The sequence below is a fragment of the Tamandua tetradactyla genome, chromosome 2 (assembly GCF_023851605.1).
Source record: "Tamandua tetradactyla isolate mTamTet1 chromosome 2, mTamTet1.pri, whole genome shotgun sequence".
Classification (NCBI taxonomy): domain Eukaryota; kingdom Metazoa; phylum Chordata; class Mammalia; order Pilosa; family Myrmecophagidae; genus Tamandua; species Tamandua tetradactyla.
In genome coordinates, this window is record NC_135328.1 from 73236319 (window position 1) to 73261931 (window position 25613).

At 34.8% G+C, this 25613-nt stretch overlaps 1 long non-coding RNA gene across 1 annotated transcript; it reads left to right on the plus strand.

Moving 5' to 3' along the window:
• Positions 1-13492: 13492 nt before the first annotated feature.
• LOC143660730 (uncharacterized) lies at positions 13493-25087 on the plus strand. Its single transcript, XR_013164211.1, has 4 exons — positions 13493-13615; positions 16258-16298; positions 21229-21309; positions 24170-25087. It is a non-coding gene; the product is annotated as an uncharacterized LOC143660730 (long non-coding RNA).
• Positions 25088-25613: the final 526 nt, after the last annotated feature.

The window sequence follows — 25613 nt, forward strand, 5'->3', positions numbered from 1 at the left end:
TGGCTGAGTGGTTCCACATTTGGTTAAATCCTCATGTGGGGCTATTTTGGGGTCTCGCTTCCTGGATGCCCAGAATTTTCTAGAACATCAATTTCTGATTTCTTTGTACTCAAGAGCTCAGTTCTCAGCTTATTTCTTTCCTGCTGCATTTCATTAAAAGCTGCAAGGAGAAACCATGCTGTATTTTTCACATTTAGTTTGGAAATCTCTTCTGCTACATATCCAAGTTCATGGCTTTTAAAATCTGCCTTCCCACCAGAGCCATTAGTTGGTTTTGTCAGATTATCTGCCATTTTAAGACAGGGAATCACCTTCCTTCCAGTTTACAATAACATACATCTCATTTCTGTCTAGAGCCTCATCAGAGGTATCTTTAGAGTCCACATTTCAACCAATAGTTTCTTCAAAGCATTTTAGGCCTTCTCTATCAAGGTCCTCACAACTCCTCCAAAATCTTCCCCTTATCCACTTAAAAAGCCATTCCAACATGTTTGATATTTGCAAACCACAGGAGCGCTCCACTTCTCTGGTATCAAAATCTGTTCAAGTTTGCTAGCTGACAGAATGTGATATGCCAGAAACAGCTTTTAGAAGGGGAAATTTATTAAGTTGCAAGTTTACAGTTCTAAAGCCATGAAAATGTCTGAATTAAAGCAAGGATATAGAAATGTCCAATCACGTCTCCTTCTAATCAAAGGTTAATACCCACAATTGGGCATGTCATATGGCTGTGGAGATAATCTAATCAGCTTTCCAGCCTACAGTGCTGAATAGGGATTAAAAGAAACAGCTGCCTCTGCCAAATTGATTAGGATTAAAACATGGCTTTTCTAATGCACATAATCCTCTCAAACTGGCACACCTGCAGAATAAACTAATCAAGGAAATCAGATACCTAGATACCAGCAAAAAATTATGATTCATACTAGGAAAAATGAAGATATGACCCAGGCAAAGGAACAAACTAACACTTCAAGATACAGGAGTTGAAACAACTAATTAAAGATTTCAAGCAAATATGTGAAATCAAATCAATGAAATTAGGAAAGATGTGGCAAATATTTAGGCATATATTTAAGCAAGGCCACCCAATACCTATACATAGAAACTGCAAGAAATTGCTAAAAGATATTAAAGAAGACCTAAGTAAATGGAAGGACATACCTTGTACATGGATTGGAAAACTAAATATAGTTAAGATGTCAGTTCTACACAAATTGATCTATAGATTCAGTGCAATACCAATGAAAATCCCAATGACTTACTTTGCAGAAATAGTAAAATCAATAACCAAATGTATTTGGAAGGGCAGGGTGCCCTGAATAGCTAATAATATCTGGAGAATGAGTAATGAGGAGGGAGGTCTCACACCATCTGACTTTAAAGCATATTACAAAGGTACACTGGTGAGAACAGCATGGTACTGGTATAAAGACAGATGTACTGACCAATGGAATCAAATTGAGTGTTCAGGTGTGGATCCTCTCATCTACAGCCAATTGATCTTTGATAAAGTTGTCAAGCTGACTCAAGTGGACAGAGCAGCCTCTTCAACAAATGGTGCTCTGGAGAACTAGATATCCATATCCAAAAGAATGAAAGAAGACCTCTACCTCACACCTTATGAAAAATTTAACTCAAAATGAATCAAGGACCTAAACATTAAAGCCAAAATCATAAATGTTTTAGAAGAAAATGTAAGGCAATATCTTAAAGTTCTTATGATAGGAACAGATGTCTTAGACCTTATATCCAAAGTGTGAACAGTGAAAGAAGAAATAGATAAATGGGATCTCCTCAACATTGAACATTTTCATGCATTAAAGAACTTCATCAAGAAAGTAAAAAGGTAACCTATGCAATGGGAGACAATATTTAGAAACCATATATCAGGTAAAAGTTTAATATCCAGAATATATAAAGAGATCCTGCAGCTCACATTGAAAAGATAAGCAACCCAATTTAAAAATGGGCAAACGATATGTACAGACACTTTTTTAAAAAGAAAATACAATTGACTCAAAAAACAGGAAAGATGATCAACTTCAGTGCCTGTTAGGGAAATGCAAATCAAAACCACAATGAGATAGCATCTTACATCTACTAGAATGTCCATTATAAAAAAAAAGAACAGAAAAACTGCAAGTGCTGGAGAAGATGTGGGGAAATAGATATATTTATTCACGACTGGTAGGAACGTAGGATGGTGAGCTGCTATGGAGGCAGTTTGGTGATTCTTTGGGAAGCTAAGTTTAGAATTGCTGTATGATCCAGCAATCCCATTACTGGGTATATATTCAGAAGAACTGAAGGCAGCGACATGCATAGACATTTGCACAATGATGTTTATAGTGGCATTATTCACAATTGCCAAGAGATGGAAACAGCCCAAACGTCCATAAATGCACGAATCGATAAACAAACTATGGTATGTAGAATGATGAAACATTATGCATCTATAAGATAGAATAAAGTCATGATGCATGGAACAACATGGATGAAACTTGAGGACATTATTTTCGGTGAAATTCACCAGAAACAAAATGACGAATATTGTTTGGTCTCACTAATATTAATGAGCAAATTCTGAGAGTTATATTGAAAATATAGCTTATCAGGATATAGAAAGAGGGTAAAGATTGGGTATTTCATTCTGAAGGAGTGCAGAATATGCAATAGGACTGACCATAAAGACCCAAAACTGGATAGTGCAATACTATCTGATTGTAGCACCATATTGTAAGTATGCTGAACAAAGTTGAGCGTGAGTGTGGTTGAAAGAGGAAGGCAAGGGCCACGTATGGCACCAGAAGGAAATAGAGACACTAAAGATTGGAATTGTATAACTTAGTGAACCTAGAGTGGACAATGATGGTGATTAAATATACAAATATAAGAATGTTTTTACATAAGGAAGAGCATATTAATGCCAAATTGCAAGGTGTTGAAAATGGGATCATACATGAAAAAGATACAGTCAAGGCAAATTGGGGTCTGTAGTTAACAATAGCATTGTAATATGTTCCCATTAAATGTAATACAGGTAATATACCAAAGCTAGAAGTCCAGAAGAGGGGGATATAAGTGTGGGGTATGAGATTGTTGGTATTTTTGTTATGTTTCTCTTTTTAATTTTATTTTCTTTGTCTTCAGTTTTCCTTCTTTTTGTTTCTTTGTGGGAGAAATGGAATTGTCCTCATATATAATGTGGTGGTGAATGCATAACTATGTGATTAAACCAGGAATCATGGTTTGTTTACTTAGGATGGATGGATGGTTGGGAATGAAACTGTTTAAAAAAATAAACAGAAAAATGCAAGTGCTGGAGAACATGTGGAGAGAGCGACGTACTAGTCACTTTTGGAAGAGCAATAGAAGGGTGCAGCACCTCTGAAGGACAGTGTGGTGGTTCCACAGGAGGCTAATATAGGGCTGCCATGTTTATTATTATGTATATATTATTAGGTATATACTTATGTATTAGTCATGGTTCTTTAGAGAAGCAGAACCAACATGAGATAGCTATAAATATGAGATTTATAAAGCTGTCTCCTGCAATTGTGGGAATAGAAGAGTCCAAAATCTACAGGGCAGACAGTGAAACTGACATCTCTGATGAAGGGTCTGGATGAACTCCATAGGAGAGGTTCACTGGCTGAAGCAGCAGTGAAAAAGTCTCTCTTCTTCCTTAAAAGTCTTCAACTACTTGGATTATCTCATTGGTAGAAGACACATCTTAGTTGATCACAGATGTAATCAGCCACAGGTATGATCAACTGAATGTGATTTAATACACTAGCCTTTTGGTTTACCAACCAGCCATGAAATATCCTTGCAGTAACAGTGAGACCAGTGCTTGCCTGACCAGACAAGTGGGCATCATCATGTGGCCAAGTTGATACCAGAACCTAATCATCACAGTCCACTGCTTGTCAACTTGTCAGCTATACACAGCACCTTGAAATACACTAAATTTCCTAATAGAACACAATAACAGACATATGCTTATTTTCAACTGTCCAGCAATATTCAACTGTCCTGCATACAACTGGAAATGCACTTTATCTCTCCAGAATGGGTGCAAATACTCACATAACATTCTTTCATAAACTTCATGCTTTATGACTTAAATACCATAATATGAATAATACAACTTATATAATAGGAAAACAAGATATTTGCTATATTTATCACTACCTTCTTCCACTACCCATTCCATGCTCCCTTTTACCCTTATCAAGCATTTTAGCTGGTCGTAGTTCTTTACCAGGTCTGGTGATCCAAACCTTTATTCTTGAAGTTTCTGGGCCATTGTAGTCCTGCCTGAATTGGGTTGTTGTAGTTCCCATTAATTTTAATCTCAGGGCATGGTAGCACTAAGAGATACCCTAGGGGTTCTCCTGTATTCCAGGAAAACTCTTCTTTACCTCCATTGTGTAGTTGCAGTCCTATTTCCCCTTGATAGTCAGGATCAATCACTACAGACAGCATCCCTGTTTGCCACTGATACTTCCAGCACCATTGGATCTTCCGGATCATATGGCTCACACAGCAGCCTGGATATGTCACAGAGCCTCCTCTTGTTATGGTCCCCACTCAAAACTAGCAGCTTTTCTGGTCACTCGGTAAATGGGCCAGAGTAGCACACCCAAATGGGGAACATGTTATTTCCAAAATTCAAAGAGGCCAACTAGACATTGTGCCTCTTTTTTGGTCATAGGAGGGGCCAGATGCAGCAACTTATCTTTCACCTCAGAAATGACATGCCCCACACCACTGGACACCTAAAAATCTCACTGATGTAGAAGTCCCCTGTATTTTTATTTCATTTATCTCCCATCTCCTGACATGAAATACCTTACCAATTAGTCTAGAGTAGTTGCTACTTCTTGCTCACTAGATCCAATCAACATGATATCATCAATATTATGGACCAGTGTGATATCTTGTGGGAGGGACAAATGATCGAGTTTCCTGAGGACAAGATTGTGACATAGGGCTGGAGAGTTGATACACCCCTGAGGCAGGACAGTGAAGGTATACTGCTGGCCTCACCAGCTGAATGCAAACTGTTTCTGGTGTTCTTTACTGACAGCTATTGAGATAAAAGCATTTACCAGATTGATAGCTGCATACCAGGTACCAGGCAAGGTATTGATTTGCTCAAGGAATGATACCACACCTAGAACAGCAGCTACAATTGGAGTCATCACCTAGTTAAGTTTACAGTTATCCGCTGTCATCCTCCAAGACCCATTTGTTTTCTGCAAAGGCCAAATAGGAGAGTTGAATGGGGATGTAGTGGGAACCAACACTCCTTCATCCTTCAAGCCCTTAATAGTGGCACTAACTCTGCAATCCCTCCAGGAATATGGTATTGCTTCTGATTCACTATTTTGCTAGGTGGGGGCAGCTCTAGTGACTTCCACTTGAAGTTTCCTACCATAACAGCCCTCACTCCATGAGTCAGAGCACCTATGTGAAAATTCTCCCAGTTGCTTAGTATGTCAATTCCAATTATGCATTCTGAAACTGGGGAAATGACCACAGAAAGGGTCTGGGGACTCACTGGCTCTACTGTGAGATGGACCTGTGCTAAAGCTCCATTGATCACCTGACTGCCATAAGCCTTGACCCTGACTGGTAGGCCAGAGTGATAATTTGGGTCTCCTGTAGTTAGTGTCACTTCTAAGCCAGTGTCTAATAATCTCCAAAATATCTGATCATTTCCTTTTCCCCTATGCACAGTCACCCTGGTAAAAGGCCATAGGTATCTTTGGGGAAGACTGGGAGGAAAGGTTAACTGTAAATTTTGGGCAGGGTAAAAGGGTCCCTCTCCAAGGGTACCCAGCCCTTCCCTTGGTCAGTGGCCTCTGGGTTGATAAAATGTTTCAGCTCTCGGAATTGATTAAGAAGCTGATTGGATTATTAAATCGTCATTCAGTTGATTGCATCTGTGGCGGATTACATCTGAGATCAACTAAGGCCTGTCTCTCTGATCTCCTTCATTCTCCAAAATGTTTCCTCTTTTATAGGACTCCAGAAATTTATCAAGAACCACCCAGATGGGTGGAGACATATCTCCCTTAATCCAGTTTAACAACCTCTCTTGATTGGGAGACATCTTCAGGGAGATGATCTAATTACAGATTCAAACATACAGTATTGAATAGGGATTATTCTGCCATTTTACAAAATGGGATTTTCATTAAAACATGGCTTTTCTAGGGTCCACACATCTTTTCAAACCAGCACATTTACTTTGCATGATTATGTAGTATGTGATATATTTCAATAAAATTGCATTAAAAAACAAGTTTCACCTCTAAAAAACTAAAAATAAATATTTTTACCACACTTCATCTACATCTATATCGGTATCTATATCAATATCTATATCTATGTCTATGTCTAAATCTGTCTACCTATCTATCTACCTATCTATCTATCTAGCCACCCATATATTTAGCACTGCTAGCTGTCTAATCTACCTATCTATCTATCTATCCATCTGCCTATGTTTTGATCAACCCATTTTCTTAACACTTGAATATGGGTTGGATACAACATGCTCCTTGTGCATTTAATCATGTCATCTACATTTTCTAAGAACGAGAACATTCACTTATGTAACCACCTTAACTACAGTCATCAAGTCCAAGAACTTTAACATTGATACATTGATATAAAACTTACAGTCTATATGTCAATATTTTCATAAAACCTATAATGTGTCTTTAAACCTTTTCTCCTCCCTTTCTAGAGCCTATCCAGCCATCTGGTATCATGTACTGCATTTAATTGTCATTTTTCCTTTAGTTGCACTTTTTTTTTTAAATTGTGGGAAAATGCATACAGCCTAAACTTTCCCATCTCAACTCTTCCCAAGCATACCACTCAATGGGATTAATCACACTCACAATATCCTAGTTCCCTCACAACTTTCCATTCCCAAAGCTTTCGCATTTCCCCAAACATAATCCCTACCCCATTTTATGAGTTATCTCTCTATTACCCTTGGCCTCTACCCCTGGCAACCTCCATTCTAATTTCTTGCTCTATAAGCTTGTGTTTCACTGATATTTTCTTTGTACTTACCACAGAACTTAAATTTAACATCCTAACTCTATAACAATATCATTTGCCTGATACCAACTTAAATTCAATAGTATATAGAAACTATGTTCATAAATCCCTCCATCCCCCACCTTATTACAAATTATGTTTATAATTTATGCATCCCAAACCACAGATATATCATTATTTTTATATGTTTTAATTTCAGATCCTGTAGGAAATCAAAAGTGAAGTTACAAACAAAAGATACAATTGTACTGGCATTTATAGTTACCCATGTTTTTTCCCTCACTAGGAATGTTTTATGTCTTCATGCAGCTTTGATCTATTGTCTATTGTCCTTTCTTTTCAACCTGAAGAACTCTCTTTAATATCTCTTTAGGGCCAGTCTAGTGCTGATAAACTCCTTCAGTTTGTTTATCTGGGAATGGCTTAGATTCTACCTCGTTTTTGAAAGACAGTTTGCAAGCTGCTGGAATCCGATATACTGAAAATGGAATGGCTTTTAAAAGGAGAATTTAATAATTTCAAGTTTACAGTTCTAAGGCTGTGAAAATGTCCAAATTAAGGTACCAACTATAGTTTACCTTCACTCAAGAAAGGCCAATGAGGTTCAGGTTTTCTCTTTCATTTGGGAGGGTATATAGTGACATCTGCTAGCTTTCTCTCTAGGAATTTTCAATGGCTTGACTCGTGCTCTGTCCATTCTATTGGTTCTGGTGGCTTTAAAGCTTTTTAAAAAAATGGTTGCCTCCTAAGGGGTTCCAGTAATCAACCCCACCTTGAATGGGTGCAGACACATCTCCATGGAAACCATCTCATCAAAAGTTACTACCCACAACTGGGTGGGTCACATCTCCATGGAAACAATAAAAATGCTTCCATACAGAAATATTGAATGAGGATTAAAGAACTTGGTTTTTCTGAGGTACACAAAGCATATGAACTGGCATAACATTTTTTCCAGATATAGCATTCTTGGTTGGCAAATTTCTGCTTAGAGCACTTTAAATATGTCATACCAGTGCCTTCTTGCCTTCATGATGTCCAATGAGAAATCAGAACTTAATCTTATCAAGGCTCCTTTGTGTGTAACAGGTTGTTTCTCTCTTGCAGCTTTCAAAATGTTCTCTTTATTTTTGGCATTCAACAGTTTGATTATAAAAAGTCATGATGTTGGCGTATTTGGATTTATCCTGTTTGGATTTTATTGAGCATCTTGGACCTATATATTCATGCCTTTCATTAAATCTGGGAAATATTCAGTAAATATTTCTTTGAATATTTTCTGTTTCCCTTCCTCCCTCTCTCCCTCTCTCCCTCCCTCCCTCCCTCCCTTCCTTCCTTCCTTCCTTCCTTCCTTCCTTCCTTCCTTCCTTCCTTCCTTCCTTCCTTCCTTCTTCTGGGACTCCCTCATTACACATATTAGCATGCTTGATGGTGCCTACAGTTTCCTCAGGCCTTGTTTACTTTTCTTCATTCTTTCCCTTTTCTGATACTTAGCCTGAATGATTTCAATTGTCTTATTATTAATTTCTATGATTCTTTCTTTTGCCAGATCCAATCTGCTGTTGAATCCCTCTAGGAAAGTTTTAATTTCTGGACTCTGGTCTTCAGCTCTATTTGATTCTTTTCATAATTTCCATCTTTCTATTGATATTCTCTTTGTGTACATCCTTTATTTTCCTGATTTCCTTTAGTTCTTTGTCCCTGTTTTCCTTTAGCTCTTTGAACATATTTAGAACTATTTTTGTAAAGTCCCTGTCTGCTGTGTTTGGGCTTGGTTTTCCTCATTGATGTCTTTAATGCAGTAATCTTCACCCTTGTTTAGGCCATCACTTTCTGGGTTTTTTCAATGTTTTATAACTTTTTTTTACTGAAACCTGGATATTTTGATATCTTAATGTGTTATTGCAGCAATTTAAATGTTGAGGCATCTGTTTCTTAAGCCTGTTTCCAGCCAAACTATCAAACTATCTTTGATTGGCTGAGCATTACACTGTATACCATACAGCCCACAATCCCTTACCCCAAGCAGCATGACATGAATGCTCTCCCACAAAGTTCTGTAAGTGTTTTGTGAGCTGCCAACCACATTCGGGGCAAGTTCTGATCCAGTGAGCCCCTCAGGCCATGTGAAGACATAATCTGCCAGACATACCCATTCTCAGTATGTGTGTGAAGTTTACTCTGCTCCCTCCAGGACCAGGGCCGGAATCTACACTGGGAATGTGGGCTGGCTCTCCACTGAGCAGGTGAGGCATGGAGAAGTATGCCATCCAGGAAATCCTATACTTTTAAGTACTCTTTTTCTTGATTCAGCTCTTGCCCTGCTACTTCAATCCTTTAACTATTTTCTGGAGCTTTGAAAAAGATGTGCCCGCCAGTTCTTGCTGATTGTTCATAAAGCTTTGGTGGGTGGAACAAAGTCATAAGGTTTCTCACTCTACCGTCTTGAACAAGTTCCTCTCCCATTCAAGTAAAAAGTTTGAGTGAATTGCATTCACTCATTCTTTTATACCACATATCTAGTTCATTAACAAATCAAGCTAACTTCAACTTCAAAATAAGTCCATGATCTGGACACTTCTTGCCACTTCTGTTTTACTTTGAATTTCCTTTAGAGATAGACTTTGAGACAAAAATTTGAGTGTAAATATTTTACTTTGGATGTGACTGTAGGAAACACCATTAGATGAATGGAAATATGAGATTTGGAAGGGGAGACAGATAGTAAATGATGGAGTATCAAATAAATATCAAATAAATTACTATTGGACCATGCACCCCCCCCAAAAAAAAGTTACCATTAAAGGCATTTGGAATGTAATCTCTCTAGGAAAACTGAGAACTCATGTAAATACATACCTCAGAGTTATTATTCCACTCAATGAATGAATGAAATGAGGTTTTCATATACTCAGTGTTGACTGTGATTATGTTAGGACTGTTCCTATTGGATAATCATTTCCTGGCACTTCTGTTTTGCTGTGTGTGCAGGTAGAGTGGAGCTATCATTGTGGCAAAAAGATTCAGATGCTGGATTTAGGAATTGAGATGCTATTCACTGAAACAGATTTTGCAACAGGACATCACCAACATTACTTAGATCTACTCTTACCCACTCAAATTTACTTAATCCTATCACTGATGTTTTAAAAATGGTGGGTGGTCAAATTTCTAAAGAAGAGATTAAAAAGAAGATGGTCATGGAATCAAGCCACAGTCCCTGTTGCTGCAGATGGTACTGAGGCTATAATTGATATTCATCGTCTCCTCCCACACTCCCTCGTTCTAGGTTCTTCTCACACTCAGCTAGCATAGTCGCTTTCCTTATAAGTTGTCCCAGATCTTCATCCAAGAGAGGCATGCCATAGTTATTGTTACTGCAAATGACTACTTAAAGCTATACTCAGAGATATAAACACTTAAAGTCACCATAGTAAATTCTTTGAGTTTAAGACATAGTCCTCTCACCAAATTAGATATCACAAACCATATCTTCTTATAATCAGAATTAATTTACTTAGCCAGTATAATAGAACCAGTAGATTCTGTAGTCATTTCCTTATTATTGCCCTTCTTTCACCATAAAGTAGACGGTTATCAGGGCGATATTGTGAGGGATCCCTTGCGAAGAAATCAGACATTTTGGAAGCTCTTGGATAGGGTACTGACCCTTCACTGCTGGATGGGCTGAAGTCTTTTCCATGTGTTTTTAACCTGCAGGAGCCTCTTCTCATGATGAGGTTAGAGATATAACAGGGTAAGCTCAATTGTGGAAGTATAACTTAAGCCTTTGCTTGTGTGTCATATCTGATAGCCCCCTGGTCAATGCTAGTTATGTAGCTGAGTAGAAAATTATGGAGTAGGGATTACTGTTCCCATGAAGGATGGTGGAGAGGAGCAAGTGAATATTTTTGAATAATTGTATCTACCCAAGTCTGCCCTTTTGTGCATAAATATTCATACCTCCTCATATGCTAAATTTAGTTATCCCCAATAAGGCTCTTCAAACTCTTGATTAATTTTTTGCATCAGACTCACCAGGAATTCACAATCAACATTAGGTTCAGATGTTTTTTCTCTTGATCTAGAGATCTGTGAACTAAAAAGTTAAATTATCTACTCCCCGTATATCCAATATAATGCAGTGAAAGAGTGTAAGGGACCCTGAAGAAACATTTTCCATTTGAAATGAAGAAAATAGGTAGACAAAGGAAATGGTATATAGCATTTCTGGTATTCTTCTGAGCAAACTTTGCCAGGGGTCTTTACCCAGGATATAGGAATGTTGCTTGCCTAACCCCTGACTCTATTTCCAGGACCTGGCTTCTGAGTCTATTATTTTCCATGGCTTCTTCTAAAGCTATTTTCTTTTCTCATCCTTGATCATTTCTGAAGAGAGAATTGTTGAATATGCCCTTATGGTGGTGAGGCAATACTCTCAACCTGCTTGTTGATTATAGAAATTTGTAGGCCGAGATGTCTTTTTAGAATTTCAAAGACTTTGTCACTTAGTCCATGTTGGCAGCATTTTGGTAACTATACCTTTCTCAAAGTCTTTTAAAAATGTATTTGAGTCACATGTACTCCCACAATTCTGTCTTGAGACATAAGTCTCTTCTAGACTCAACTATATGTATATTGGACACTTCAGGATTCTGTAGGGCCACACTCTAAATCATTCTAGGAGTCCTTTTGTTTAGCTGAGAGGAGTGATAAAGCTCTAATCTAATTCAGTCACAAGTCTTAACAAAAGGTCCTTTCACCACACCTTGGTTATGTATTTGAACCCCCCAGATTTGATGAGACTGTGTTGTAATGGATATAACTTTGGTCAAAATAGTTAATTTTTTCAATCCTGCAGTTTATGCTTTTTCAATATTCTTCCTAAATTCTGTTTGCAGAGTAGCCGATTTTTTTCTGAACTCATCTCATTCTCATAGTTCCTTACCAAATGTACTAGTAGCAATCACCTCATTCTTTCAAAAATTCCTATTTCTAGGAATTTCCCAATTCTATCAGTTCATTACACATCTATTTTGCTAACAATAGTTTTGCTAACTTTGCTGCAACATAACATCAGTTACCATTTTCTAACCTCATATGACAGTTTCAGCACCATTTTTCCCAGCCTCCTATAATAGTTTATATACTTCCCAATGTCTAATTATCAGACTAATGTCACATGTTTTAGGTATCCTGTACCTGTTGCTTTCCAGTAAGCCACTACAAAAATCAGTGGCTTAAAATGGCCACCATTTATTTTTGCTCATGACCCTGAGTTGGCTGAGGATCAGCTGATTTAAGCTGGATAACCCTGCTTCCGTTTTCTCCCTCACCTTATCACCATCTAACGATCTACGTATTTTCTTATTAATTTTGTTTATTCTCTGTCCTCCCTCCCCCCAGAATGTAACCCCCAGGGCAGGGGGTTTTCTTGTTTTATTCACTTCTGTGTCTCAGTACATGAGAGTCACTCAATAAATATTTGTTGATGAATGAAAGAAACAGTTTTTTAACCTACTTACTAGAACTAACTCAGAACTTGCTTTTTAATTTCTGAAGAGGCAAGTAAACAATTCTATTAGGAAATTTTAAAGACCAATTTATATGTTATGCTATGGTACCCTCAAAGTTAGAATGTGGTCAAACAATGCATTAATCCAGGCATGATGTGAGTTTTTATTTATTAAGTAACATATACTCTTTGAAAGCCAGAACTCTTTAAAAATTTTTCCATAGATCCTTTTATCATGGATTCATCCACATAATATATGTTTAATAACTATTTTCTAAATCAAATTTAAGAATTTGAGAATAATCTGTTTTATTTTAATATAACATATCTTCTCTTTTGTAATTGTTTTTGACATTTGCATTAAGCTTCTGAAGCTCTTCTGGCCACTGATTTCATTTTTGTGACTTGTTTTACTACACATATTTTCCATTATTTTTATTATAGTTTCCGTTATTTTTATTCTATATTAGACTTTCTCCTGTTTCTCAAATTAATTCATCCCCACTTAAAGTAAAAAATATGAAATAAAGAATAAAAGTTGCTATTATTACTACTCCACAAAAGAAAAAGTTAACCACTTAGTAATACTGTATGTCTACTTATATACTTATATAATTTATTTCTAGTCATATACAAGCATGCATTGTTGTTATTATTTTATATTTTGACATAGTAATGTTTACCTTACTGGACATAGAACTATGTAATTTTATAATTTAAAAATAAAAATAAAGATCAAATTAAAGAGATTATGGTTCCTTTTATATTGGTTACTATAATCAGACTTGGACAACATTTTTAATTTCCTAAATATTTACTTTTATTTGTATATGTTTTTGCATGCAAAAATATTAATTTATGTTTCTACTGCTTTTTAGGTATACATACAAAAGAGTAGCAGATATGATGAGGGACATTGTGGTAACTATGAAAAAATAAGTTGTCCGATATTGTTTGAAACTTGACAACTCTGAAAACTATGAAGACCAAAGAGAGAGGGAACTAGTACAAAATGTAAGGAAATCTTTACCTTTTAAAATAAGTGTCTAAAAGATGAATGGGAAATTCATAAATAATGTATCCATGAGCATGTCAGCTTATCTTTTCTCTCATAAAGATAAATGTCATAATGCATCAGCTCTCTGCCTTTATTCTCTATATACAATGTATATATTTTCCCTCCTCTATTCTTTGGGACTGAAATTACTTTAGGGAGTAGTTAAGAGAAAATTGACAGTATTTTGGAATGTATAGGATTATAAGGTTCAGATACCAATGAAATCTTTAATAACTCTGTGAATTATGTCATCTGTAAAATAACAGACTCAGCTGTGAGCAGAATAAAAGCATATTTTTCTTAAAAAGAGAAAAAAATGCCAGTTTTCCTCGAGAGTTATGATCAGCTTTAGATCTTCAGTGTTCTTTGTTGCAAGTTTTAATGAACCAGAAAGAATATCTTAGATACAACAAAATTACAATCTTTAGTAGAGTCTGGGGTTCAAGTGCCAAAAATTTCTGATGTGTTAAATCTATTTGGATGACCTCATGTTAGAAATGTAATTTAGTTTTTATGTACTGAGATTGTTTTAATAAGGGACTGATTATTCTGCCATTTGCAGACTAGATTTTCTGATAAACAAAGAGGTTTTTCAACAGAAATCTACCATGTATTGTTGCTAACACTACCTTTTTAATATTTCGTTATTTTCTCATTTCCAAATTTGAAATGCCCTAAACAGTACTCTTGCTTACTTCCAGGCTTGTGTTCCCACATTTTCCCCATCTCAGTAAATGATCTCACTATTTTATAGATGCCCAAGCAAAATTCTGAGAGTCAATTTTGGTTCCTTCCTTTTGTCGTTCCAAACCATGAGTAAGTCCTATCTATTCTGTCTTCAAAATACATAAAAATCTGCCTACTTCTCTCTGAACCTTCTACCAATGTTCATAATTCAAGACACCATCATGCCTCTCTTGGGCAACTGTAAAGTCATCCTAACTACATTTCTAGATTACACTTTGCCCTACCTATAATCCATTCTTTCCATGATTCCAATTTGCTGTTTGAAAAATAACAAACACATTATGTTGCTCTTTCCATTGTTTTCAGAAAAATTCAAACTCCTTTATGTGACCCATGTATCACTGTGTCATGTTAAATTTCCTTTTCCTTTCAGAATCAGCTCATGGCCCTCCCCCTTCTTCTTACTAGGATTCATTCATTCTGGTCTTCTTTTGTTTCTAGACACCCGATTCCACCTCTGATCATGTCTGGCTACTTAGCCTTCTGGTCTCAATTTTATTATCACTTTATCAGAGTATTTTCCCTGACCATTCTATTTATCACACTTTCCTACTTATTTCCTTCAAATTACTTCAAATACAAGAAATCTGTAATTTCTGTTTACTTAGTTGTTTATGTGTCTTCCTTAACAGGAGAAATGAACTTTTTCTTTCTTATTTATTGCTTCTGTCTGGTACAAAGTAAGCTTTCAAAATATTTATTGAACAACTAGTAATGTTGTGTATTGACAACAATAATTATTTAATACTCAAGTTGCTTTTTTAAAATGAGAATCTGTAAAGTGGTGTTTTGAATGAACTAGTTTTTCTCAGTTCAGGTCTCTACCCCTACACAACAAAATAATGTTGATAATGAAAGATACTTAGCTGTTTCTTGAATTACCATGAAATTCCTGTGTCTTTGATTCTCACCTTTCATACAAATATTCAGTTTTACATTGGCTCAATCTGAACCTGTGTTTAGAATCTGGCAAGTTAGTCTGAACCAGGATGTGAGTTGCCTATTTGTAGAGCCTTGAGTGTCCTAGATCTGCATCTGCTATTGGATTAGCACACGGTAGGATGGTAGATTTACCAGTTGTATTTGTTGTGCATAGACTTTGTCTTAAGAAGTGGCTTATGAAAATTCTATCTTAATGACTTATCCATAAAGTTCTCTTGAAATTCCTGGGGAACTTAGATTTTTTAATATGTATATGCTTCATACCTTTTCCCCCTTCTAGAGAAAGCTAAGGATTTACATAGATTAGTTAATTAATTCTTATTGCTTGCCTAATGATGGTTTGTTTTGCATGTGTGTGTGTGTGTGTGTGTATTTTGCTAAAAAGGAATTGAAGGACATTCAACAAGAGATGTATTACAATTATGTTACCAATAGAAGAATGAAGGCAAAAAGAAAGTACCAATTCAAACCATTAACATAAATTAAGCTTTGAAGTTGACTCAGAGCTTCCTGCATATTAGGAGTGAACAGTAAACATGATTTGTTATACAATAATTACTATTTCCTGATGTAAGGAATCATATTAGATTCTCAGGAAAGGAAAAATAAGCTTGTGACATGGATTTTAGACTTTGCATGTTGCAATGGACAAGCACCACCAATTATGGAACTGAATATTGTAGCCCATATCCATGTAGCATCTTTTGATTAAGGGTGGGAACTTAAAATTAAAGCATGTCTGGCAAGTTTATTCTTTGAAAGATCAAGTACCTGGGACAAGTATCTATATTTCTTATGGTCTAACTTAATCCCAATAATAAACATTTGAAAGATGTATGGATAGCATATCCATTGGACAGTCTATCCTAATATAATTTAGCTCTTCTGTACTCTCTTTTTTTTTTGCAAGGGAAGGCACTGGGAATCAAACCTGGGTCTCCAGCATGGCAGGTGAGAATTCTGTCTTCTGTACTCTTTTAATCCTTAAAAATATTTCTTTCCAGGGTGCCCAACTAGATGCATCAGCTGAAAAATGATCCATAAAATAATAGAATGGATTGTTTTTGTGGAGTTTGAAAATATTGACCAGTACCACTTTTGTGGGGAAACATAGAAGAAATAATTATGGGGAATCTTGTTTCAGAATTATATAATCCAGATTGTCATCTCAAGAACAAATTTATAATAGATGTTACTCATTAGAATAATAACACATACTAATGCCTTATATACTTATTAAATTCAGTGTTCATGTTATCTAATAAAATATTTATTCATACTAATTTCAGTATCTCCCCATTTAAAAATGCATATATATTGTTGTCAGTTGCTTTTGTTAAGCCATTGGATGGCCCCCTTCACTCACTTCTCAGGTATGTGATTCTATCTTGATCTTTGTTATTATCACTGCCACTGTGGAAATAGGAGAAAGGATAAAAATGGCCAAATGAGAAATTTACTTCCTATTTATGCTACTTTATAATTGCCTCTAACCCAAAATTTGAGTCTATGGCTAATAATATGATTAGTGTAAGAATGAGGATGAACATATTAAATGTGGTCAATTTTAATATGTTGGCTCTTTTCTGTGCTGCTTCACTTTCTTAATTATGCCAAACAAAGTAGTCTAATCTAAGTAGAAAGCAGCTTGATGGTAACAAGATTTTCTGTTTCATTTTTTTATGTTTCCTTTTCCTTTCCTAATACCCCCACTGTCCCCACCGTATCCTTCTCCTGCCCCTGGCCATTATCTCTCATTATTATTATTTTTTTTGAAAATGAAAACAAAACCACAAAACTCTAATAATTAAGAAAATTAGTTTTAGACAGTGTATTACATAATGGTATTATTTTTTATTATGCTTACCATTATGATGTTCTTTTTGGCTCTAGATAGGTTTCAAGACCAAATTATGACTGCCTTGTGATAAAATATTTTCAGTATATAGTGGAGAATACTTCTCTATTTCCTTTGGCAGGACAACCTATATACAGGTTTTTAAGCCTAATAGACAAACATTCAGGTAGACATTAAAGATAAAAAAAAAAGGTTACTAAAACAAAAAGGAATAACATCTGAGATTACTTGATAAAATAGAACATTTTATATCCAAGATCACTTCGGCAGTACAATTCAATGGGTCTTTAATACTTTGTTTTCAGAAATATTTTCCTTTTTTGTTGAATGTTCATAATAAATTTTAAAAGTCATATTCATGTAACGTTCTTTGCTAAGAGATTCTGATCTTCTTATTTTAGATTTGTATTAGAAATTCTAACTCTTGAAATATATATGAGTATATAAATAAATATGTATATACATATTTTTCACCAGTTGATGGTTTTTTATTCAGTCTGGCAGCCAGATTGTACACATTTGTTAGTAACACTGAGAGAATAGAGTGTCTCAGTGAAATTTCAAATCTGAAGCAAACTAATTACGTCATGTAAATGTAGTAAAAATTAAACTGATATGTAGTAGAACTCAGCATTCTGTTTGTTAAATATTAATCAAAAACCTTTGTAAGCTTGATACCTTGATCCAAAGAATTAATACCAATTCAAAAATTTATTCCCTGTTTTGAGGCTCATTTTTTTCTCTTTGGGGAAAATGGCCCCTTTCATTCTTTCTCCCAGGAAACATAATCGTCTATAGTATCTGGTTCAATTTATGACTTCTACTCAATAGTCTTGTGATTAAGTTCTCAAATTCAATATTTTCTACTTGAGTACCTTTAAATAGCCACTAAAAATACTCTCAAAGAATAGCTGATACACAGTCACAGTTAGAAAATAGAGAAAATTCATTCATAATCCCAAACATGTCATTATATTTAGTTATGCATATGCCCTTCTTGTTGATTTTCATGTGAATATATTTAATACTGCCACATTTTTTATTATCCTGAATTTTCACTTGGCATTATTTAATATGCTTTGTGCTATAATCTTCCTAATTATCACTTTAAAATTTTAATAACTTGTTTTTGACTTAGTGTGATTGAATAGGAATCTTTCCCTGAATTTTACTATCATCAGTTTAAATATTTTAATGCTTGTTCAATATTCCATGTGGTAGGCATACCATAATTTAAGGAACTTTTACCCTGATGCATGTCATTTAAGTTCCTTCTGGTTTTCTCCATTATATATTATACTCTAACTTTTAATAAGACTATTTTCCTTTCTTTCCAGTTTTATAGAATACATTCACACTTTGCTTTTTTTTTTACATAGCCAAATAGTATGAAATCACTTTATATTTAGTCCTAGAATTATTTAAGCATCTTAGTACACCATTGTGTAGGTGTACAAACTTTTGTGTAAGAAAGAGGATGTAAGAAAATATACACACATCATCTTATTTGTGGGAAGAGAAACATAGGAAGGATAAACTAGCAGCTAGTGAGATTGGTCACCTCCAGGGAATGGTTTGGAAAAAGATTAGCATTAATTGGAAATGGGAATGGTTTAGAAGGGACGGAGAAGGGACACTCAGAAAATTATAGTTCTGGCTTTTCAAACCATGTTAATATTTTACTTACTCCAAAAATAAATACTGACAATAACAAACATGGGGAAAACATCCAAGAGAAATACAGGGATAAATGAACCTAACTATTTTAAGTGGATAATGTAACCGTACTGAAGGAGGTAGGGGATCTAACTCAGGAAACTTTTGAACACAGAACTGAGGTAATATATCATCAGGCTAAAGATAAGAAGACCCATAAATAAATATTGAATTTTATTTGGCAGGGTTTTTTTTCTTCACAGTGCTAGGAGATAGAAATTCAAAAAACTACTTTTTATGTCTTCTAGGCTTGACCAAATAATTAAGTACATTGTAGATAATAGGAGCCAGATTTCTCTTTAGAACAAAACCTTATAAATATAGAAAAAATTTGGGTTTGAACGGAATATAATTGAATTTGGAGGTATCAGTGGGAACTTAAGAGTTTTAAATATTTATATCTCTTTTTTCTATAGATGGAAGGAAATACATGCACACAGACTTATATTGTTACAGATATGTATGTATATTTAGCTCTGTCTGCTGAAAAGCTGTAGAAACAATTATGCTCCAGTAGCAATGAGAATATTTAGCACTCAGATGTTGGTTTCTGTGCATACTGTCCAATAAAATTAACCTTGGAGTAAAGGCTGATTCTATGACTTGGGAATGAAAATATAACATGAGCTGGAGGTTCTTTTGGTGGTGTAAAGTAAGGAAGTGTGTTATAAATAATAGGGGGAATGTAAGGTGATAACAACAGGGTACTATGAATGTTAACCCTGCATTTTATGCATGATTTTTCTGTAAACCCATGACTTCTCTAATAAAAAATAATGAAATAAATAAATAAATAAATAAATTAGGAGGGCATGTCAAATGGACATAGGAGCCAACTTGAAAACTCCCAGGGACAAAATATGGGAAAATTTGAGCAACAAAGTGAATAATGATAGATTATAACCCATACAATAAATAAATAAAAGTCCTCATGTTATAAATGTAAAAATAAGTATATGAGGGAGAAGGGAAAGCTCTTAGAGCAAAATTCCAGCTAATACAAGTAGAAGAAATGATGGAATCAGAAAATCACCATTTGGCAATCATCATAGTCATAATTTTTGCAGGGGAGGATTATTAATGGATGGTAAAGTTAATAGGTGAAAGTTTAATGAGAAATGGGTTAACAGCATAATTTCAAACTATCTCCCCCCAAGATAACTTACTAATTACAAAATGACAAAGTGGTTACTTTACAGTGCAGGAACCTGACATTTCCCATCTTCATTAACTGATCAAAGTTAAAATCACCAATAATAAGGAAAATAGGCATTAAGAACATAATATCACTTCTCTGGTAGGCCTCTAAAAATGGTATAAACCAAATTGAATCACGAAGGGCAATCTACTAATGACTACTCTACTCTTCAAAATATCAATATCATGAAAGAAAAAAACAGAAGAACTCTCCCAGACGGAAAGAGACATGAATCCTAAATGCAGTGTGTAATCTTGGACCAGATACTGATCAATGAAATATATATACGTATAAAACAGTTTCTATAAACAGTAGTGCAAAAATGGAAAAATATCTGCAGATTAGATAAAACAGTTGTTTCAGTGTTGTTTTCCTGGTTTTGTGTTTATATTAAAAATGTCCTTGTTTTTAGGAAATATACACTGAATTATATAATGGTAAAGGGGCATCCTGTTTATAGCATTTTATCTATTTAGCTGTTATCTATCTATCTATCTATCTATCTATCTATCTATCTATCTATCTATCTATGTTTCTATCTATCTATCTATCTATCTATCTATCTATCTATCTATCATGTTTCTATCTATCTATCTATCTATCTATCTATCTATCTATCTATCTATCTATCATCTAATCTATCTAGACAGGTAGAGAGATGTACATTCATGCAGCCAGAGTCAGAGAATAGTTAGGTGGTAAAATGTTACCATTTGCTTAATGTGGGTGAAAGATATGCTGGAAGTCTTTGAACTATTTTTTAACTTTTCTAAAATTCTAAAATTATCTCAAACTAAAGCTTTAAAAATACGTTTGAGTAAGTGGAATTATTGAGTAAAATGTTATGAATGTTTTGAAAGCTTCCTTTTTATATTGTCACTTTATTCCAAAAAGTGGTGCAGCAATATATAAGAATATCTGTTTCATTGTTCAATTAACAAGTGTTCTATAAATAGTTCATGTAAAGAAGAGACTTCTACTCTTTTTTGAATTCATCAGCAAGTCCTGAATTGGAAATGGAAGTCAGCGGAAATGTGAATAGCAGAGCGATAGGGAGAGAGATAATAGATTCATTTAGAGGAATAACTGTGCCAATATATTTTTTTCAGTTATCATTGGAAGTTCTCACACAACAGCTGACGAATGGGAATGACAATAGATTGATTTTTTTTTGCTTCTGCTAAGGTCTGGTGAGTTATCCAGTATGCATGTTCTGTAAATACACCTCAGCCCTGTTAGTAAGATTTGTAACATCAACATGCAAGTTGATGCATAGTATCAAAGTATAGTATCAAATGTTTCAAAAGTGGAGGAAATATAACTGTTCCTTCATCCAATTCCTGTAATTTTACAGATAAAGACCTGGTAACCCAAGGATTAAATTGAATGGGTAAGTTACAAAACTAATCGGCAGTAAAGCCGTGAAACAAAGATCTCTTGATTAATATTCTTGGACTTTTCCCATAAACCCTGAGTTTTAGTAGGTCTATAGGGTGGCAATGTATCTGCCATTTTCATGTGAAACTGACTTCCAGTTACTTGGAAATTCTTTCAGTTTCAGTTAGCTCTTGAGTCAGTAGAGTACTGAAATTATGCAAATGGCTTAAGATAAAAATGTGTGAAAGTATGTGCAGGCCAACATGCATGGAGGACAAAATTATTTTGAAGAACAAAGGAATTGCTATCAGAAATATTTACAACTTTAGTAAATATATATTGACTAAAATGTGTCACTCTCTATTCTAGGTGCTGGGGATTGGGGATATAACATTGGCTAAAACAAAATCTTCCCTTCATGGAATTTACAGTTTTGTGAGGAATTTATATTCTAGTGTGTATCAGCTTGGTGTGAACTAGATAAGTTGCTCTTAAAAAACTGTAATTGCTATTAATGAGATACTCAAAGGGAAAAATAATGAAATGTGACCTCACTATATAGCATACAAAGAAATGTAATTGCTACTAATTGTAAAGATCATTTCTAAGGTCTTTGAGAAAAATCATTAAGAATGTAGGGATCAAAGCAATTGAAATAATCATTTGTAAAAATGCAGGCGTGAGAAGGAGAAATAGAAATATCCTTTCATGGTATCCAGGTTTCATACCTTTTATAGCTTTAATTTTGCCAAAAATGCTAATTTGTTCATTTTTAGTATTTCGCATTTTCACTTCTACCAGATGTTAGGCATGTGGCTCACTGTCTCTTATCCCAATTCACATGACATTATCTTCAGAGATCCTTGTGGTGACTAAGAGCTTAACCTTACCAGGTTTACACTTCCAATAGCTGTCTGCTTAATGCCACCAAATTTATACCCATACATTTTTCATTGGGTGCTAACTGATCTGGGAGCACCCAATGTTTTTCTATAACAAACAAATATGGCAACTGACATTTTTTAACATGTTCTTTGGCACACTCAAACATATATATTCATAGAATAAATTCTTATAAGAAAGATACATATTTGAAAGGTGTGTAAATTATTAATTGATTGATATTTCAAATTATCCTACAAAGCACGAATTTACATGGTGACCAACAATATAGGAAAGTGCTAGTTACTCCACATCCTTTCTAATGTTTTTTATTGTATATGCAAAAACATTTTTATCATATATGTTAAAACCTTGACCTTCATATAATTGAAAAGTAGTTTTCTAATACTGATTTATTTTTATCTATCTAATTATAAGTAAGTAAGGATTCATATCTTTCACTTGATGTATGAAGAGATTTAAATTCCCTACATGGATAGTTGGGCAAATTCTGAAAAAAGTAGTTTCTAGCTTATGAATTTGGAGACTCCATTTCCACATAGTTTAGGAAAAGAAACATTCTCAAGTTCAAAAAATACAAAGTTATTCAATGTTAAGAATACTTTCAGCATATTTCTCTCCTCTTAGACTAAAATCCTTATTTTGGATATGTGGATATTTCTATTGACTTTGGTACAGCAGAATAATTTCATTGAAGTGTGTGGGTGTTTTCTTTCCATGAATAAGAATGAGATGAGTTCATTTAAAAGTATTGAAAGAAAGATGGGTCTTCTGTACACAAAACCAATCTTTTAATTTTCTTACGGTCTTATGCCAGGCAATGCAGAGAGGCTATGGAACAATGTGTCAAGCTTATACCCTTGGGATTTCTTGGAGGTGATTATTTCCTGCGATAATTCTATTCCACTTGGCACATGCCTTATTTGGGGGAAGAAGGGCTTAGAATTCTTTTGGTTTTCTGCGAGTTAGAAAGTTGCTTTACTTTCACAAAATTTGAAGCCTCATTCACGAGTGATGATGAGATTTGTCCAATCCTACCATATGTTATTTTGGCAGCAGAAGTTAGCTCCTAGAGAATAAGCTAAAATTCACAGGATACACATGTCATAAGGGTTAAATTGTGAATCTTTCATCAAAACAATAATTACAACTTAATATAGTTCATCACATCTTCCTTAAAGATAAACATATATGTTTAAAATGCACTGATTGTTTCATCTCTTTGTTATGATTTTATTTATGAATGAATATGAAAAAACAACATATTCATTAATTTTGGTTGGCGAGTATACTATGAATACTGCTTTTTGGTAAAACATAATGGGGTGCCTCTCAAAATACAGTGATAGGAGCTATTGATATGAATGGGAGTATTTTAATCTACTGTGAGAAATTGAGTTCAAGAACCTCATTGTAGTAAATAAAGAAGCCCACTTCTGATATTTTGAGATGATATTAGGATGCTGTCTTAAAATCAGTGATAGGGAAAGGAAACATATTTCCTTCGAGCCAAGTAGTTTTGGGTTCTTTGTCAACTTGCTATTTCATTTCCACCCAGGTCCTACTTTAATTTTTCTCTTTGGTCACTGTTCCTTGGTAATTTAATGTTGATGTTGTTGTTTTTAATCAGCAATAATTTTCAAGCTCCACATACTAGCTAATTTTTTTTTCTTCATAAGAAAAAGTATTGAAGAAACATAACATTTATTGAGTGCCTATAATGTACAAGGCATCACGCTAGACACTTTACTTCTCTGAACTCATTTGCAGATGAGAAAACTAGACCTCAGAGAATATAGACAACTTGTGAATGACCAAATGGTCATTATGAATCATGGTACAGTCATCACTGGAACTCCTATGTGTCTGACTCCAAAGGTCAGTCTTGTACTGCTATACTATCTTACCAACCAAGATGTCATTACTACCTTAGCTTGACTCAACTTTGGACAGACTTGGGACTACTATCCCCTGACTCCTCTTCATTCTTTGCACTCTCCAGACACCTAGCAGGTACCTAACCATAGCGTTTCTTATTCACCGTCCCTCTCTTCCTCCCCTACCTCTGCCGTTATGAGATTCAGATGGCCCAGTGAAAGAAAACATTCCAGACCAAATGGCCCTAACGGCAAATTCAGTAAATCAATCCCATAATAGATCTCTGGTACCGTTTGACTAACACACCTGATCTCTTAAAAACCTGCCACTATTTGTCTTGGTGGGATTGAGTTCTAGGCTGTCTTCTCTATTGCCGTATCCCTTGAGTACATTCTTCCTTGACTGTTTAACATTGTCTGGTGTAATTATTTCTTCCATAGTACTTCAATCAGACTAAGTAGTTTGAAAAAATGAATGCAACTATCTAAACTGGTACATTTTGTAATGCATTACAGGAATCAACTATTTTGTAATTGGGGCAAAGAATTACAATATACTGCTTTTTAAAATTAAACTTTTGTGTAATAGGGCAAAGGAAGCCCTTGGGATTACTTCCCTCCCCACCCACTCCCAACACAGTGAGTGGGAATTGGCATTTGTTGAGGTTCCTCTATGCAATGGTCATGCTATTTATGATAACATTTTAATCCTTATTTCAAATCTGTGATATAAACATGGAGAAATTGAGGCTTATTAGCTTTTCCAAAACAGATAAATGGGTTCTTTAACTGCAGCTGTAAAATCCTAATCATACCCATGAATGATGTAAGGTGAACCAAAATATAAATATTTTAGTCTAAAGATATACACATTAAAAAGGTTTAACTATTACTTTGTTTGCCCCAAATCTAAAATACAGCACAATTTTTAATTAGAACTTTCACTATTTTCTATGTCTGGAGACATTTTAACTTGAGTTCTCAAATGAGAAAATGCGATATTTCTGATACCTAATGTTTTTATGAAACACAGAAGAGTTGATCTTATGACTCTGCCTTTTCCCACCAGAGTGAACCTACTTTTCAGAACCAAAATATAATTTTACCGGTGGGAGATTTGGGGAAGTGTTTTAGGTAACAATAGCCCATTTTGACACATGTCACCATTATTCCATTTCAGATATGCCTCAGGTCAAACACATTCTTGAAACACTGTTTCAAATAAAAGTCCTTTGTAAAATACCCAAAGAGGAATTTGATGTCATGCTTTCTAAAACCGGTATCAAGGGACATTTTTACATTCTTTGAATATGTCTCCATGAGTTGAAATGGGCTGA